This window comes from Toxorhynchites rutilus, chromosome 3 (genome assembly GCF_029784135.1).
Source record: "Toxorhynchites rutilus septentrionalis strain SRP chromosome 3, ASM2978413v1, whole genome shotgun sequence".
In the NCBI taxonomy this organism is placed as follows: domain Eukaryota; kingdom Metazoa; phylum Arthropoda; class Insecta; order Diptera; family Culicidae; genus Toxorhynchites; species Toxorhynchites rutilus.
The window spans coordinates 67,869,245-67,888,028 of NC_073746.1; the positions used below are offsets into that span (position 1 = coordinate 67,869,245).

At 35.5% G+C, this 18,784-nt stretch overlaps 1 protein-coding gene and 1 non-coding gene across 6 annotated transcripts in view; both read left to right on the forward strand.

The window, feature by feature from the left end:
- LOC129775156 (disintegrin and metalloproteinase domain-containing protein 10) overlaps window positions 1–18,784 on the forward strand; it is a 237,532-nt gene that overhangs the window by 2,572 nt on the left and 216,176 nt on the right. The gene's annotated exons all lie outside the window — the stretch shown is intronic.
- On the forward strand, window positions 10,722–10,794 carry Trnak-cuu (transfer RNA lysine (anticodon CUU)). Its single transcript has one exon. It is a non-coding gene; the product is annotated as a tRNA-Lys (tRNA).

Below are 18,784 nucleotides of genomic sequence, written 5' to 3' on the forward strand. Positions count from 1 at the left end.
GGATTACAACACTTATAAATATTGTAAACATCATGCTTGCTCACCATTTGTATCGGATTTACATAGCTAAACCATTAAATTAACGCATTTTGATGAACTCAATTCTGATCATGAGTTGCCCAATTCAATAATGTTGTTTTGTCCACATGATTTCTATGGCAACCGCTTGGCGCGCTGCAGTTTGTTTATGTTTGTTTATGGTGTGCTTCGCGCATAGCAGAAGTATGGTTTTTCTGTGTTGATTGTGTTGAGGTGAACACTTTTAAAATGCCCAAGAAAAGGCAATATTCTGAAGAAAGCCTAAATTATGAATGAATCAATATGATGACAGTAAACTCAAGCAATGATAAATGCAACATCTAATTGTGAATTCGAATGTTTTCCTTCAAAAATGGAGAATTCTAAAACCGGACAAACCATGATCATTTTTTTGGGCAAACCATGATCAGAGGTGGTCAAACCATGATCATAATTCTTCTTTAAGGACAATCGTTAAAAAACATAAAAATTTGAATAATTTCAACACCTTATGGTAGTATTAGCAACTAGAGACTTGGGGCTTTTCAACAAACCCAAACTCGTATCGATTATGTGTGATTTTCATGAAGAAAAATCGATTTGCATTTACTAGTTGCGTAAAAACACCCCAAATTGGACAAACCAAGATCATTTACCCTAAATCTGATACAAATGGTGTGCAAGCATGATGTTTACAATATTTGTTAGTGTTATAATCCAGAAAAGTACTGAATACCGTACCAAATAATCATCTGGTGATTGTTTAAAAGTTAGCTCAAATGAAGAGCGCATTGACATTAATAGAAGGTGGATTTTATAATCCTTTAAAACATGTGAATCCGTTAAATATAGCATATTTTAGCAAACTACTGTAAATCATGAAAAAGATAATTTCATGTATATGTTTTAAAACACTTGAATACCTGATTTGACACAGGTGCGCTGAACTAGTGCATTCAGAAAGGTGGACAAACCATGATTATATTTTCGACTGGATAAACCAAAATCATTTACCTTATTTCCTTATTATTATTAATTATTATTTCGCTTCACCGTGAAGTGACGCTCGTCATCAGGTGTGAAGTGTGTACGGAAATAAGACCCAGAGTTTTCCTCAAAATAAGGGTTCCACAAGATATGTAAAACAATCCTCAATAATATGTTGGTTGATAATGTTTTCACAAAAGAGAAATGTGATTCCCAAGAAAAGCACATTCTAGCTAAGCTATCAATTGATGACTGCCTGAGTCGGTAAGGTAGATGTTTAATGAAACTTTTGTCAACATTTCATGAATAAGGGACAATTGGAAGACGAGTTAAAGAAATTGTGAATGTATGGTCGCCTAATGAGTCATCTAGAAGTTCTTTTATATACTTGTAAAATCTTTGCCGATTGTTAAGATACAGATCATTGTGATGAGCAACGATATATACAGTTCGGAATAGTTCGTATGAGTATCATCAAAACTGGGTCTAAAATTTGCCAACATTCTCCCATTGAGGTTAAAAACTAGTGAAATTGAGCATTTCGGATGGCGTTAGTTGTACTGTAAAGAGTTGGGCAATGATTCCACTCTTTTCAGTGCTTTATAGCTGTTCAATCGCCAGTGTTGTTCTTTTGCTTACAGTACGTATAATTTTTCGAACGATTTTATTGCTTGATACGGTCATGTCATCTTTTGTGCCAACAAAGATGCGCTCACGGGAAGCTTTGTTGTTTTGCTCTCATTTTAAAATCAGCAGCAAAAAACCATCGAATGCTGTGTGATGCCTATGAGGACAATACTCAATTTAATCTACTTTCACCACCTTTCCTGGAGGTATTCTTCTGAAAGAGTCTCATTTGATACCTTCACTTTAGTCCGTATCGCTCTATGTTTTGTCGTGTTGCTCATCGTGTACACCACATATCAAATAATGTGACATCTATGACCAAAACAAAAGAGCAATGGCTTGCCACTCGACGACAAATTTCGGGTAGACATGTAGAATTACGATGCGCAAAAAATTTATCAGGGTTAAAACAACGGTATTCAACGCTTTTATATAGGGGGCACAAATACATATTAATCATGGTTTTGCGGACTACAACAAATAAAATAAAGAAGAATGTTGTAAAAAACACGGCGTAGAACATGTGGCGTAGAACCCCGAAATGATATCCGGAGAGAAATTAGTACAAATATTTGGTAGCACTGACAACATCCGATGAATGAATGTTTTCATTGAGTGAGGAGCGTTTCGTGAAGCAATAAAACGTCAATTTGAGCAGATTTTAAAATAAATTCTCCTTATCAATATGTACTGTTGGTTGCTCGGTGTTTAGAACTTTGAACTTATTGAATATAATAAGTAGTTTTCCATTATCTCTCAATAAAATGACATTTGGTGTGGTGGCGGCGTCGACAGCAACCGCTGCGGAAACAATATTCACCTTTAGTTTTCCACCGAAACACGCAGCCCTTGTTGCTGAAAAAACCTTCATATCCGACTTGAGCTTCGCTGCTTTCTGACGCCACTTTTAATCTGGAAATAATACACGAATTCACGAAAATTAATCGATCGATCGGAATAAAAGTCACTTATAAGGCATTCACGATTTATCAGTCCTCCAACTTGCGACCAAATTGCAGTGACAGCTAGGTTTTTCAAATGCCCAAATGGCAAGTGTTTAGTTCTCCAAATTAGTGAATGCACTAATGAGTGCTCTCTTAAACTCACAGAAGCTCTTTTATTGCCAATAGACGCAGCGCATTCAGTATGCATCGCGGACATTCTTCTGGTGCTAAACATAGTGCGACTCCAGGTGATTACGTATTTATCACCCCGCTTATCTATTTGATAACGCTTAAAAACAACAATTCGTATGTGTGATTCAATTATACACAACTAATCTCCACATAGCAGTATGAAAACCGAAGCGGTACATCCTATTGAATGTTTCTCTCCTACTTTGTTTCTGCCCGTCAGTGCAAGATCTGCACTATGCATACTTTGCGCATACTCTGATAACGCATTCTGAGAATTTTGCTCGTCCTTTCAAAACCATATCAAAATAAGAACCAGGGCGATCACAATATTATATGCTTTGCTGCATAGATTTTTCTGATGTGTGCAAAAATACAGAAGCACTCTCCCCCAGACGGCATAAAAATCGACGCGGTATTTCCATCGAAAAAAATGCACCACTGTGACTTAAATAATGATGATCATGATTTGAATTATAGAGAATTCAAAATTTATCAATTCATCAGTTCATCGGCATCTTTGAAAAAGGCCAATTTGAAAAACTAAACTAACACCATAAAGAAGACTTTTCGGAAAGTCTCGCTGGTTTCTGGTCGCTAGCTGGGTGACTGATGAATCGTGAATGCTGTGAAATCGCGAATTGCTTGTTCATATTTAATAAATATAATAAAGGACGAACCATTACTGAGAGACGTAGTCCTACGTCAAAAAAAGTTAGGCAATGATTTCTTATGTTTTCGTTATTGTTTCGCTAGCATCAGAAGGGCCAATCAGAAGAGTCGCAGGTTGAGTATAGCTGACGCAGGACCACTGTTGGCTCAGTAATCATTTGATTGAATTTTGAAGGATATTTTATTTTTTCCTTGGATCGAATAATACACGTTGGTTATCTATATATATAAAATTCTTATAAAAATTGTTTTATAAGGATTAGGGTGGTCCTAATCTAAATAATTTTTATTTCTTTTTTTTATAAATTTGGCATAAAAGTACATATAACCTCAAAGGTTTACCTCCATTTCTTATTTTTAATCGCGATTTTAGTATTTTGGTTTAAATGATATCCAAATAATCGATTCGTAGATTGTTTTTCAAAGAGAACGAATGTCATCCGACCTTGAAACGCAATGCGTATAGACGTCTTTGGGCTTCGTGTTCCATTCCTGTGAAGCGTAAATTGTTATGAATTTTCGAGTGAAATAAACACGCTTTTAAAACAAAAATTTTAAGTGAACTATGGCTCTATTGTGTGTTCTGTGTAACAGAATAACACATTCTTTACAGGTAAAGAAAATATGGGACGAAAATAGTCTCTGATAATTATTTTATATTCTGGATAATATTTTGGCTGAAATGCAAGGAGATTTATAGAAAAATAGTTGAGTTAGGGTCAAGGCTATGTCTACTAAGTATTCAAACAGCATCGAATAAACATTTTCATTCAAATTTCAACAATTTAAATTGCTTTCGGGTCTGCTAATGACGAAATATGGGTGATTGTTCGATATTGTTACCACAAACATAGCCTTTTTTATAGCCTTGCATGGCAGATGGAAACTGTACAATGGATTTTCTTAAAGATTTCACCAACGACACGGCCGCAAGCCTAGGTGGATGTCCAATATATCAACGAATAAAAACTGATAATGACGGACAATCATTCATAAAAATTAACAACGCAGACATTGACATGGAAAACCGTTCAGTAGTGCCATATTAGCCTCAGCTGAGCAAAACATTCGGTGAAGAGCAACAAATTTGCAACAATTTTCAATTTATTCCTTTTTCAATTTACATTTAACGTTCAAGAGAACAAACATGTCAGATTCGTGAATGAAATAAATCGGGAATGTAATACAAGGAATGTTTTGTGTTTTTTTTTTAATTTTTGTCATCGACTTGGCGCTCTATACCTCGGTATGAAAGAAAGAGTAACGAACGTTTCAAGTATGTGTAGATCTTTAAAACATTTAAACACACTTACAATACATTAGTTATTTTTTATTTTACAATCAACAAATTCACTATAAATAATTTTTATGGCAGAACAACGTTTGCTGGGTCAGCTAGTATTGTATATAATTGTATGAATAGATTCAAACAGCACTTAGATGCTTTTTAAGACGGTACAATTAGTACCAATCATTACGTGGAATTGTCGATGGTGCATGTTGCTACGCAAAGTGTGAATTATAAAAGTACAGTATAGTAGTATATAACAATGCATTAGGTATAGGACAAACATGAGGGAGCTGGGAGTAAATTCTGTATCAGCGTGATGCCTTGGTTTGTCGTGTCAAATGAACATCAATGGATAACGCCATTAAAAGTACAATCGTAATTCAATCCCGTACACTGTGAGTTCGACGAGTTAGCTGGGTGCACCAAACTATGTTTGGCCTACAATATTTATTAGCAAATCCTTAATTCTCGATAACTGTTTTGCATCTTCGACCATAGACCGCATCAATCAAGCTCTCGGTGACATTACGATTGATTGGAATAGCTACATTTAGAACTTCATATTTATGTTGATGGGTGCCCCTCCTACATGTAATTCTATATTTGGAAACACCCTATAACATTGACGACTGGTCGAAAGCGGAAAAGGGAAACTGAAATTAAAAATCATAAGTAATTCTGCGTTCGAAAGTAATTTTTGTGGCTTTGATAATGCTTAATAAGTCGGTTTAATTTCAAAATTTTATTCACTGAACGTTATGCTATGTTCCAGTTTGTAAGTTATCATCTGAAACGATGTTAGGTATGTACCTAAAACTAAATTCATTTTTGAGTAAAAAATGGGTGGGTTATATCTATGATATAACCGCAAGGTTGACGTGGAACTGCCCTAACTTAGCAATCATTTGTTTGTATTGATTAAATTTTTGACTGAAACAATTTCAATTGAATTCAATATATTTGCTTTGTGAGTAAAATGGTTGAACAAATGCTGTTGGGAGCACTGCATTGAGCGCAAAAAACCCCACCACTGAAAATATGTAAATTTGTCGAATGACCGCAAATAACTTCAGGAGCTATGTGCTCTGCGGTGTAATTAAAAGCAAAGAGAGGAAAGTAATCAAATGGAATTGGAAAAACAAAAGAAAAGGTTGAGTAGTGAAAGAAAAGATATTCAAAATCAAAGTTAGAAGAAGTTGGAAGTGAATTGAATTGAAGAGAATTTAGGAAGAAAAATCAGTAATATACGTAAATATACGTAGTGATTATTTCTGATCGCTGTAAGTAATCATTATGAAACTTATTCTACTACTGAAATTATGAAACGAACTTAAAATACAGCAAAAAAGGAAATAGAATAGTAGCAAGAGAATTGATAATTCATGTCGTTTATTATAATGCTGAAAGTGAGTGATTAATATAATATAATTATTCAATTTTATAATTAAATTAAAACAACTCAAATTAGGCTCGAAAATTAATCTGTTGTTCAGTGAGGCATCTGCAAGGGGAATAGAACGAAACTATAAATGTAAGTTTTATCATAAATTTAGAGAAAATTTTGTTACAAACTAATTTTAATAACTTTCAGCTTTGATCTGTCATAAACAAGACCGATTCAAGGAGTTTCGAGCTAAGTCCGAACAAATGCCATGTAAGGTCAATTCATGAATTGTGATAGATTATGCTCTTCGTTACAAGTAAATTTAATGACAGCCCTTTTACGTTTGGTATGATACCTAGGATACCTAGGATGTGAACAGAAGAATTACCAAACGATTATTTTATTTTACATTTCCCTCTGAAGTTTGCATCTACCCCCGACTTGCATGAATATGCAAAGTCATTTTCCCTCTCACTCCATGGATTTCAAGTCTGTGTTAGGGAAACACATTTCAGTCGGAGCAAAAATACCCCCGAATTACATGTATTTGCAATGTCGATTTCCCTCAGGGACCTTGGTTTAGAAATCTCTGTTAGGGAACACATTTCAGTGGGAACAAAAGCTCTCCCTAATTTCATGTATTCGCAATGCCGATTTCTCCAACGCTGCTTGGTTTTGAAGTCTGTGTTAGGGAAAACATCTCGGTGAGAACAAAAGTCCCCCTACTTTCATGTATTTGCAATGCCGATTTCCTCAAGACTGTGTTGATGGCTGTGTTGGGGAAACCGTAAATCGGGCCAATCAAAACGAGGCAGTTAGGGCGTTTAGATAACGCTTAACATTTTCCAGTTATTCAATTGTTTATCTAATGAAAAATAACATTTTATTAGTTACGATGGATGCGTAGAAATATACCCTATGAATTGATGCAAACTTCTTTCGGATGCAGTGAGAAATGTTCGAGTTATAAGTATTTGAAATCATTCATTTTTTTCTGCATATTCTGTGTTCAGGTTTTCACTTTATACGGTAAGACGTAGGCCCACGTCATAATACAAATTATTGTAATAATTGTATTGGCGAGGTGAAATGGACTGTATGGGCCAGTATGGGTAAGACGAACAATGAAAAGTCTGTTTTTTTCTATTTCTAAAGAACGCATCGAGTCTTTATGCGGAAATCAATTCGCCAAATGTGGGCTGTCAAGCAGCTGACTGCAGTCAGAAGAGAAATAGTCTAGAATATGTTCGTTTATATTGCTGTAAAGCACGACCTAGGAGTGATATGGTAGATGAAATCGGTTTTGCCTATAATTTAACGTACATTCGAAAAGATTTCAATATTTGTTTGAATAAAATTAAAACGATGAATTTGATTTAGTTTGGATTTAAGAACATTGGGATTAGCTGGCACTTTTAAAAATGTTTATAGTCAGTTGAAAATATTTGGCCCAATAAAACCCAACAGATTATTTGAAAAAAAAAAATGGATGGGTTATATCTATGATATAAACGCAAGGTTGACGTGGAACTACCTTAGCTTAGCAATCATTCGTTTGTATTGATTAAATTCTTGATTGAATGAAACAGTTTCCAAATTCAATTGAGTTCAATATATTTGCTCTGTGAGTGAAAAAAATGAACAAATGCCATGTAAAGTCAATTCATTTATTGTGATTGATTGTTCTTCGTTACAAGTAAATTTAATGACGGACCTTTTACGTTTGGTATGATGACTAGAACAAAATATATGTACGGAAGAATTATCAAACGTTTGATGAACCAGCCTAAGGCTGAAAATCTTTCCAATAAAGACAAAAAAAATTATCAAACGATTATTTTATTTTACATTTCCCTCTGAAGTTTACATCCCAAAAGTGTACATACTTCTCGAATCTCGAATTTGCTTGAAACTGGGAAGTTCATTCGCTTCTAGTGTCTGCACGATTTTCCCAGGTTCCTAAGTTTAGAAGATCATGTTAGGACAGACATATTCCACTCTGCACAAAGGCAAGCGAGGACAAAAGTACTCGCAGTTTGCATTTATTTGCAAAGCCGATTTCCCCAGAAACCTCGGTTTTGAAGTCTGTGTTAGGGAAACACATTTCAATCGGAACAAAAATACCCCCGATTTGTATGAATTCGCAATGCCGATTTCCCCACGCTCCATGGATTTGAAGTCTGTGTTAGGGAAACACATTCCAGTCGGAACAAAAATACCCCCGACATGCATGAATTTGAAATACCGATTTCTCCAGGCACCTTGGTTTAGAAATCTCTATTAGGGAACACATTTCGGTGGGAACAAAAGCTCCCCCTACTTTCGTGTGTTTGCAATGCCGATTTCGCTGCTTGGTTTTAAAGTCTGTGTTAGGGAACATTTTTCGATGAGAACAAAAGTTCCCCTAATTTCATGTATTTGCAATGCCGATTTCCCCAAGGCTGCTTGGTTTTGATGGCTGTGTTAGGGAAACCGTAAATCGGGCCAATCAAAACGATGCAGTTAGGGCGTTTAGATAACGCCTAATATTTTACAGTTATTCAATTGTTTATCTAATGAAAAACAACATTTTGTTAGTTGCGATAGATGCGTAGAAATATTCCCTATCAATTGATGCAAACATCTCTCCTATCCAGTACGAAATGTTCGAGCTATAAGCATTCGAAATCTTTCACTTTTTCTTGCATGTTCTGTGTTTAGGTTTTCATTTTACCCTCCATATATTCCGGTTAGACGTAGTCCCACGTCAATAAAAACACTAGAACATTTCATGAGATTCAACTATCGGTTCATTGCTGATCGTAAATAAATTTAAAAGAGAATTAAAAGAATAATATAGAAAAATTTGTTTTTCAGAATTCTGGCAACCATGAGAATTAATAAAATGCGGAGCTGTGTGTTAGTGCACATGTGTGAACAAGTATAAACGTGTAGGCAGCAAAATAGACTCAATTCGAAGTTTGAAAATTTACATTTCTCCCCCTATCCTTGTTCTGTTTGGTGACTGAATAAGTAGCGAGTGCTTCTGAAAACATTCCTCAACTTGCGTTGTACTCTTTTAGAATCTCCGATATTCGTCGTCATGGTACAAATAAACGACAAAAACAAACACACTCAAGAAATGCGACATAATTCCGCTAAGAACAGTAACCCCACGATGAGCAATATTCATTCAGAAAGAGCCACATCTTTGACAGCTTCCAACAACAAAATCATCACCAGAGTCCACCATTTTTGTTTATGAACAGCGAGTGGATTCCGACTGCGCCCGCTCTGCTGTCTGTCCTCAGGGTTTGCGATTGCTCTCTGTTGCATGCTGTCGATGTCCGCCATGCCGTTAGCTTTGGATGTGTGTGCGGGTGCGAATGAAAACATACCACAACCAACGGGTGAAAGATAACTTTTCTCCCGTTCGTCGCTATGTTGGATCGAAAAACGGTTTAGGGCCGTCGCGCATCCGAACGTACACAGAGAGGGAGAGAGAGCGACAATTCGTACCAGTTCTCGTTCATTGTGGGGTATTGCACTCAGTTCCCGTCACCAATCCCATTTCACTTCAGTTCGCCACCCACAAGCTATAACCAAAAATTAAACCCCCACCGAAGGCGACGAGTTGCATCTGTGAGTTTATGTATGCTTTGGTAGCTTCTTTTTTCTCTCTCTCGTGTTTGTTTTGGATGGGTGTTTTGTTTTGTTGTTTTGCTTTGTTTGTTTTATTTAATGGCTTTCATTCTGGACTCGTTGTCGTGTAAAATGCAAACTGATGGCCGCGATCCTTTTTCATTGTTTATTTTGTTGGAAAATATATGCTCGGAAATTTTGAACATGATTGGAATTAATCAATTTTGGCATATATTGTTTCACGGAAGAACAATATTAAACTTTTTCTCATGAAGCTGTATTTTCCCAGTGACACCACACTAAGGCGATCCGTAGCCTGTTTGTTGTTTATTTAGTACTCTGATTCATTAATAACACAGACACCCCGAACCGATTCATCTCATTCCAGGCCGGAAACTTCCTGAAGTGTAGACACTGATTCGATTTGCCGACGCTGATTGCCTGTCGCCGTATTTACTAGAATCTATAAAAACAAGAATTAATTAACTTGTAACGATCAATTGAGTGCAGCGCACAAAACCGTCGATTGTTTTGCTCGGTCTTTGTCGCCTCCCATCGAAACGGTTCACTTTCCAGTGGTCTGAGGTGATTGGATTGGGTCCACAATCTACTGCGCAGTTGTTGTGTGATGTATATACCCGAAAACATATATTCATCCCCGGCATTCACCTTCATTAGTCATTTATATCTCAACTCAACAATAACGACGAGCGTGTGTTGCGTACACGACTTCCTCATCGCCATTCAACCATCCATCATTTCGGCGCTTTTCGATGTTTCTTTATGTGTGCGCTCTCACGGGGGGAAGGGGGAAACGCGGGCATGCGGTTATGTTGCTTGCTACATGCATTGCCCTCTCGGGCGAGGGTCAATTAATTTCAACTCTGAAACAATTGGAAGAACCACTCGGTCATTTTGATGATTTCTTGCCGTCCGCTCGTGTGTTTGCGTCATTCATGTTGCGACGATGTTGGCCTTTTCCCGACCAGCCCGGCTAGCTCAGTCGGTAGAGCATGAGACTCTTAATCTCAGGGTCGTGGGTTCGAGCCCCACGTTGGGCGTGGAATGTTTTGGCCGTTAATCATCATCATTACTTTCTTATGTTTCATTTATCAAAATATACAAACGCTGCATTCTCGACACTATCAGCCCTATTCTGTATTCCGACGGATTTCCATTTCGTCGAAATCGTTGTTTCGTTCGAACTATAATTTCGCTTCACCTATTTCGAACGTTTTGCCCCTTTAATGTTCTAAGAGAAACAGATGAAACGAAATGCAAAAACAACTCGAACGGAATACAGAATGGAATTTAATCAAGTCGTTCGAAATATTTCGAATCGATCGAAATACAGAATAGGGGTTTATATTTTGCTCTCGCGGAGATAGTAAGTAGTAATATAAATCAGCTCATCTGTCGTTCAAACAATCTTTACCGATTCCGTCCATTGATGCATCATAGATAAGTGGAGTAATTGTGATGTACAGGGGGGCTGAGGAATTATCGAAGGTAATTTATTTAATTTCTTTAATTTTAATTTCCACAGTATCCTCAAATATCCTTATTTTCTTTTTTGTTTGGGCAGTAATGACTACCGGGTTCAAACCTGTTTAATCTTCATACTCCATTCAAACAAAACAAATTTGACTCCTGTTTCAAACTGTTTCAATCCGCAAAACAAATGTCCGTAAAACCAAAGGCTGATTTGAAATAGTCACATGTGAATATATCGTAGTATCTTTTATCACAGCATCCAAAAGTGTAAAGAAATCTGTAGAAACTCAATTGTCCAGTTCGAAAGAACCTTTTATTGTACCCCAAGCCAGTAAAGCCGATAGCCACCGGTCTGCCTATACACTGCGTTTCACAACTATAGAATCGAAACCATGTCAGGAACTTATGAGAAGTGATCGGACGAATAGTACATGTGAGTATTTGTATGAGTCATTTGAAGAGCTTAGATGAGCAGTATCTTCTGCGTAGAACGAGATATACACTACAACATAGTGCAGCATGGTCGCAATCACCCCGAATGGGTTATTTGAACTGATTGAGAACTAAAGATGACCTACGAATTAGAAACTTATCGTAATTCATGTCAACTTGACGTTAGTTTTGTAAATGAGTGAGAGTTTCTCCATCTGGTTCTATAATTATGAAACACTGGAGTTTTAGTTTTTTTCTTGCGCGTCTGAACACAACAATAAAGTTCAAATGACCAGTTTTATAAATGAAGATAGTCATTATATCCTAAACTATATACTTCAATTCAACCGACTTCTTACTTAGACTTCTGGAAACTTAGAAAAAAGTAGAAGGGTCTGAGCTAGGATTGGTCGATCTTGAATCGATTTTCAGAGGATCAATTTTTTCCACTTCGATCTCCGATTTTTTTAATCGATTCATTCTACCCGAAAAAAATGTGAAAATCGATCTTTTTCTTTCGATTTTTTCGATCTCAGAGTTTTTTTTTCAGTGTACGTCGCTTTCAATCTCACCACTTGAACAATTGTATAAACATAATGTCAACATTTGGATAGCTTTCGAAGATGTCAAATTAGTGATAGTGAATAGGATTGGGCGAACTTGGATCGATATTTAGAAGATCGATCTTTTCCTTTTCGATTTCCGATGTTTTGGATCATATTCCTTCTACTCAAAAAAAAAATCGCGAAAATCGATTTTTTATTTTTGATCTTTTTGTGATTTTTGAGGAGTAGTTTTGTAAGTTTGGTCATTACAAAACAAGAACTAAACTACTAGAACTGGAACTACTACCAAGATTTATTCAATTAAATACTTCCATGACGGTTCAAGATGAATGGCCTGGAAAATAGTTTTTTTGGACTGTGTTATAACCTTTATTCTGAATATCAAAATGAAATGCCTTTGATTTTTGGATAGAAATGTGAAATGTTTATTTCATGTTTAAAGAAAAGGCAAAACTTATATAAAACAAGTCAATAAATTGGAAAAAAGGTGTTCGATTTTTCAAAGATCGATTCAGCAAAGATCGATTCTTTGGTACCGATTTAATCGGTGAATCGATTCCTACGCCGTTTAGAAAATCGATCCATCAAGATCGATCTTTTTCTCAAGATCGCCCAATCCTAGTCTGAGCCTAGGGGCATGGAAGTTTGACGTAGGACTGTGATTGTTCAGAACCCTTGGTTATTTTAAATGTAATTCTTTTCATTGTTCAGAAATCTGTTAGTTTAACTCTTTTGAAACTCTAAATGGTAGCTGAATAGGGCCGTTCGTTGTATGTACTCATAACCTTCAAACGGTTTGTAACGAACAAAGAAAGACAAAAGCTTCTGGCAAGAAGTTCAACTTCTAACTGAGAATGATTAATGAATATCAGTGGGACAAATAACAGAGTGGAATGGTAGATGAAGTATATGTGAATCGGTAAACAAAAACAAATATCGTCATTGATTACATTGACTATGAAATTTATGGGGAAGAAACGAAAAAAACAAGTTGAAAATACTCACGCTTTCGTGATATTTTGAGGTAAAATACACATAAAATCATGAACCTGTTTTATTTTCAATAGATAGCTATGGTATTGTGATTTCTTTCCATTGTCTTTTTCTTATTATTAGTCTTGTTCTAAGGCATCGAGTGCAGTAGCTTTTTCGGTGAAATAATGTTCGCTTGCAGACTATCACAATCAAGTCGTATTGGTTCTACTGCTCAATCTATCATAGAAGGAATTGAGTCATTGAGAGTTATGAATATGAGCCATGAAAAATATTAATATTTGATTTCGTTTCTTTTTTGTGATGCGATGTAATGCAGATCTCAATAAGTCTTCGCATGATAATCGCTGCCTCTTCTTAATTAATGAACGATCACTGCATGGGTGACACTTTCCTCGTTGCTTTGATGAAATCTTGCATGATGTTTAAGTGATGCATGAAATCTTGCATCTGATTACTTTAACTTCTTGCTAACTTGCTAGATAGAAAGAATTATTGCACGCCATTTTGTGTTACATACAGCATTCATGGGAACGAAGTTGGAAGAAAGAATGTATAATACATGATTTACCTTCACCTCCGCTCGCAAAACATACCTCTTCTATTTGTTAAACTGCTCACTTGTTTTATTATTTCGACTGTTGATGTCTCAGGCGAAAAAAATGCTGGATAAATTTGCCGTCTAATGGTATATATTATAACATATATCGTAAGATCGATTCTGCATAATATACATTTGAAAACTCTTAATAAACGTTACATTTTTCGTAGAGTGACCCCCCTATATAGAAATTAAAGACGTAGTCCTACGTCAAAATGAGTGGTTCTATAGTTGTGAAACGCAGTGTATAAGGCTGTAACACGAACGAACAAAACACTCGAAAATATACTGTCGGACCTAACACACCTCTCGTTATCATTTTTTATCTCGCAAAATACTTATCCGTTGTCGCGCATTTAAACCGCTTCACGCCGAACAGTGTCGCAAATAATTTTCATTTGTCGTGTCGAAACAAAACCTTTTATCTAAACCCACCGTCATTCAAACACTTTTCTGCATCTTCAAGTGCGACAGCGTAAACGCAGTCAGCTATGTATGAAGCGATCACTACTACTAATGTGCTGCCTTGCCATTTGATAATCAAAGACGCAGCTTCGATAACGGGATCGCTTTGACATCTGTTTCACGAGTTCAATATAGAAGTCAGGACAAATCGATTTGTAGGACAGATTCCTAGCTGCATCAAATCGTTTTTCAGCTTCTTCTACATCGATACCAACGTAAACATCCTAAGGGCTTCTTCAGAAAGTCTTTAAAATCTTTCACTTTATCTCAGCGAATCGTTGCCCGTAGCTCTCCAAACATAAGTCACCCAACATGATCAGCAATAACATTTTTGTCTCATTCTAAAGTTCGCAAAATTGAGAACTTTCTGATTTATTTCCTCATTTTTTCCATAATAAAAAATCTCGCTCGAACGTTCTATGAAGCATATAAAAGCCGAATTATTCGTTTAACTAGATTAGTCAATAATTTGGTTATAACAGCATTGTATTGGTCTACAAAAGCTATGATAAAAAAAAAGAGTAAACAAATTGAATTGACTCAAAAGACTGAGATTTGGAAGAATTAAATATAGGTAATCAATGCTATTTCTACTTCGTATACTGCCGTTCTACGCATAGTTGTCCCGTGTTCCAAAATCAGCAACTGAGAAAAAAGCATTCAAAGTTTTCTAGCATATTTGTCTACCAGAAGCTTCAAGCATTTCGGTTTAGCAGTACACTGAGTTTTTTGTATGCAGAGAGCTATTGTTTAATTAATTGTGAAAAGATATCCTCATTTGAATTGATCAAGCTTTGTTACAGGGTTGAAAATTCATAGTGGGACAGTTATGCCTAGAATATGCACATGGGACAATTGGACTTGATGTTGTTTTTTGAAATACTGGGAACAAACCTTTTTTTTGTTGTTGTGTTTTTCCAAAAGATTGTGCAAAAACATCGTTTTATGAAGATGGGAGTGATCTGCAATACTTTGCAGAATATAACTCTCGTTGTTTTTGGGCATTCGCTAACAAGGTGTACACTTGTTCTGTAAAACTTTTTTTTTATTTGTTTGAGAATTAGTTCGTTCTTCCAAACTAGAAATGAGTACATCAGCCCAGGTAAAAGCCTGACATAAAATTCTTGTACTTGAACAGATTTATTGTATAGTTACGTAAAATTGAACATCGGACATTTTTCCCTATATTAGCTCGCAAATAAAATTATCCTCGACAATCGGAAAACGGAGAGTTTTGAAAAAAAAACACCGTATTAACAACAGGAATTTTCTTCACAAACATTGTTTAAAAAATATTCTACATCGACTGCTTGCTACCAAACTATAGCATATAAGGTAAATGGTTTTGGTTTGTCCAGGTGAAAATATGATCATGGTTTGTTCACTTTTTTAAATGCTCTAATATAGCGCACCTGTGTCAAATCTGGTATTCGAATTTTATTTATTTGAACAAAATTGTCTTTTTTATTATTTACATTAGTTTTATAGTATATTTTTACCAATTCACATGTTTTGAAGGATTATAAAATCCACCTTCTATTTATGTCAATGCGCCCCTCATTTGAGATAACTTTCAATCAATCACCAGATTATTTGCCACGTATTCAGATCTTTTCTGGATTATAACACTTACAAATATTGTAAACATCATGCTTGCACAACATTTGTATCAGATTTACATAGCTAAACCATGTAACTAACGCATTTCGATGACCTCAATTCTGATCATGAGTCCGATTCCGATTCACTAATGTTGTTTTGTCCACATGAATTCTATGACAACTGCTTGGCGCGCTGCAGTTTGCTTATGGTGTCCTTCGCGCATAGCAGAAATAAAGATTCTCTGTGTTGAGAGTGTTGAGGTGAACACTTTTAAAATGCTCAATAAGGGCAATATTCTGCAGAAAGCTTAGATTATGAATGAATCAATATGACGACAGTAAACTAAAGAAATGAGAAATTCAACATCTACTTGAAAATTCGATTTTTTCATTCGAAAATGATGATTTCTAAAACCGGACAAACCATTATCATTTTTTGGACAAATCATGATCATAGGTGGAGAAACCATGATTATAATTTCTCTTTGAGGAAAATCGTTTAAAAACATAAAAATTTGAATAATTTCAATGCCTTATGGTAGTATTAGCAACTAGAGACTTGGGGTTTTTGAACAAACTCAAACTCGTATTGATTATATGTGATTTTCATGAAGAAAAATCTATTTGCATTCACTAGTTGCGTGAAAACACCCTAAATCGGACAAACCAAGATCATTTGGATGCTTCACTTGCCAAATCGATCAACTCCATTTTTCATTTTTTGAATATTATTAAATTTTAACATTAAAGCACCTGATTAGCTCCTAACTGAAAATATTTAAAACAAATTTCTTTGATGATAAGTATTAACACCACTAAATGACAAAATCTTTTTAGCCATTGAATAATAAATAATTTATGTCAGAATCCAATCTGATTAACTCCATACTATAATGTATTTATGTCATAATAAAAATCTAGTTAACTCGCTGCACTATTTTTCCTCTCCTACGGAGACATCTGTAAGTTGTTCGTTTAATTTCGTTATTCGCGTTGACGGCATTGAGCTTCGTATTACGAATTGGGGGAGTGAGCATGGCAATATGGGTTTGCAGAAGGAATGAACCCACTCTCAAAATGAAAATTATGAATCAAAATTATTTTTCCCAAATTAAATTAGTTCTCTATGTAAATGAAAATCTCTTTTGCCTGCAGGTGTCTCATGATAGTTTTATATTATAATGGTAAGTTTTGGTGAGAATATCTGAAAATTTATAGAAAATAGTTTAAATTAGGGTCAGGACAACGTACTTCAAGTTATTAAATAACGCAATAAAAATCAAACAAATTTTAGCAATTTAAAACTGCCTTTTGGCCAACTAATCTGATAGAAAATAATTTGCCTCATACAAACTAATATATCCAGTTGTCGACACCGTACCGAACAAAGTTCGAGAAAAATAGTTGTATTCGAACTGCTACAAGTACAGATTCTTGTAAATTTCTAATTTAGTGTGAATTGTTAAAAAAAAAATTAAATCGTTATAACATTGGATGATGATGATGTTATAACATTGGATGATGGTCATAACAATTATTTGAGTAGGGAAATTAATGAATCGGATGGTTCTTCAATTCAAATTACTGTCAGAAGGCTCGAGAAAATCGGAAACGGTTTTGTATTTATTCGGATTCGTCATTTGATCACAGCAATGAAAGAATCGCGGCAAAATATTCGGCTGAACGAAAAAGAAGCCGCAATCCTGATAAATGGGACCGAAATGTCCAAAGCATAATATAATGAATGATGTAAGATACAGAAACAGAAATGGACGTTTAATATCTGAAAAAACATTTTCAAATTTCATAAATATTCAAAGACTGGATTTGAATTGATAATTGGCTTTCACTTTCCAAAACTTCCCTAATCACGAAAAAAATGTAGTAATGATAACAAATGCTCCAAGTTTATTCCATCTTATACTTTCTATATGTCGTCAGATCAAATATGCGTTTGCAATAATACATTCTACATCGTATTTTCGAACTTGTAATCTGAAAAGAATTTTAAAAAACAACATATAATATTGTATCATTTTTCGCAACATCTTGTTTTATGGAGTTAATCGATTTGGCAATTGAAGCATCCATTTACCCTACCAATGTTTTCCAAAAAAAAAAATGATATAGCTGACCAACAGTATTTTATGCTCCTGCAGGCCGTGGCCTCATGACTGAACATAACCTTTCATCATGGCTTCATTCTCACAGCTGTTTCGTCTTCTGAACTGCTTTGTTCGTTCGTAATGGAATCGTGATGATAAATGATAAAAATAGAACATTCACCCAGGTGGCGCGGAAGTGTTCGTTATTGTCGCCTGCGAACCTCATAGAAGCTCCAATTAGTCACGGCTGTGCGTTGTGACGCGAGACAAAATATGTGCTATCGACTCGTAAATCATATTCCGGTTATTCCAGTCATGTAGTCTGTTGTTTATATTGTTCAAAATCATTTTTATCGCTTTGGAATGCTTTCACAGAATATAGCGTCACAGACCTTCTGTTGAATATTTTTATGATATAATGACCTGTGATATGTCTAAAACAGGGTGGCCAAAAAAAAAGCGGGAAACGCGGGAAAAGTTGGAAATTAAAATTTATCAGGAAAAATGAAGGAAAAAGTCGGGATTTTTGGCTCAGTGTTTTTTTTTTGCCGCCTAAAATTACAGTGACATTTTGTTAGCGCGTTACGTTACAGCTCAATGAACTGGAAAAAAGGTAATGAAGATGGTGGTTCTTCGAGCGACATAGCATGCGCTGCCATAACTATTTCTCAAATATTGACGTAAGTCGTTGTGTTTATATTCGATTGCCTACACAAATCTATGTGATAATGCTATTTTCAGTATGTGTTTTATCAATGAAAAACATACGTTTCATTGAAGTTCCCGCTGATTAT